We start from the raw sequence: 1,343 nt of genomic DNA, 5'->3' as shown, positions 1-1,343 counted from the left end.
TATTTGAGGTGTGAAGTGTGGGCCATTTTCCTCTGGAACGCTGCCAGCTGTGGTGCAGAGATGGAGTAAGTAAATGTCATATTGGTCCTGGTGGAGCTGCTGGTTTCTGCTAGCCTACAGTTGTAGACAGCAACCCAGCAGGATCCAGACCCTCACAGACCCAGAAGTCTCTGGTACCGCCCGGCTCTGGGAGGAGAGAGGAGCACAGGAGGAGGAAGACTGGGACAGCACACGTGGAGTCCACGACCTCAGGGACCCAGAGGTCACTGAAATCAGCGTGACTGATGAAAGGGACAGAGGAAGTGGGGATGGAGGTCCTAGCAGAGACCTATGAAGGTCTAGTTTAGGTACAGTATGAACTCCAAACTAAAGTGTAGCTTTGATGGACAGACAGAGTGTTGGTTGTTGAGTATGAGGGTTTTTGATGAGATGATGCTGAATGATGAAAGGGGGAACTTAACTCTGTATTGCCCCCACAAGTCTGGTCAGGTGGTCTCATCCCTCCCTCCCTCCTCTGGTCAGGCAACGTCAGGGTCCTGCCCCCCCTCACGATGGCTCACTCTCCTCATCACGCCCATGAGACTGATGCAAAGGGACTAAGGTTGACCAGCCCCGTACCCCTGTACCCAGCAGTCCAGCGGAACCAAAGGTAGCCTTGGTGGAGCGGATCTCCTCAGGTAAGTAATTCACTGTATGTTACTATGGCAACAAGCTAAATAGATACATACAATACGGCATAATTTTGGGAACTACTCTTGCTGTCCTTCGTTCCAAGAACCAGACAATGAGATAGATACTCTGACTTGTGGTTCATCTCTATTCATGAACAAATGGAGAATGGCGACCACAAAACCCTTAGACACAAGAAAAAGATGTCAGCCGCTGTATTTTCACTGTGATGATCATTAGTCGTCATTGACCCGTGTGGAGCACAGAGCCAACTAAGCCAAGGCCCAAATCTTAAAACACTGCAAAATGCAAATCAAAATGGCAGACTACCATTTCATGCATTTCTTTTCCTAAACCACCACCTATTGACTTATTGGCACTAAATGTGGCACACAGGTTCAACATGACAACGTGACGCAAATCTGAGGAACACTCTACTGTCCAGGAGGGGCTCCCAAAAGGAGGTTACCGATTTTTGCAGTTTTGGATGGAAATGGACACAACTTATCTCAGGAGATTCAGCTCACTTTTGTAAACATGTGGGTGTACAGTTTCAAAGTTTTTGGACATTGTATGACCTATGAGTCTAAGTGCATTTACCTTGAATAGAGCGCCACCTAGTGTTGGGCATATGTATTTTTTTCCCCATGAGGTACGTGCAGTAGTCTGCACCA

General features: G+C 47.8%; 1 long non-coding RNA gene across 1 annotated transcript; it reads left to right on the top strand.

Moving 5' to 3' along the window:
* Window positions 1–238: 238 nt before the first annotated feature.
* Window positions 239–1,184, top strand: LOC147269050 (uncharacterized). The gene is made up of 3 exons (XR_015111268.1): window positions 239–347; window positions 523–677; window positions 1,066–1,184. It is a non-coding gene; the product is annotated as an uncharacterized LOC147269050 (long non-coding RNA).
* Window positions 1,185–1,343: the final 159 nt, after the last annotated feature.

Source organism: Aulostomus chinensis, chromosome 2 (genome assembly GCF_037954235.1).
Source record: "Aulostomus chinensis isolate RoL2024-O1b breed Wild chromosome 2, RoL_Achi_v1.0, whole genome shotgun sequence".
In the NCBI taxonomy this organism is placed as follows: domain Eukaryota; kingdom Metazoa; phylum Chordata; class Actinopteri; order Syngnathiformes; family Aulostomidae; genus Aulostomus; species Aulostomus chinensis.
The sequence above is the reverse complement of the archived record's forward strand: the minus strand, read 5'-3'. Positions and strand labels throughout refer to the sequence as shown.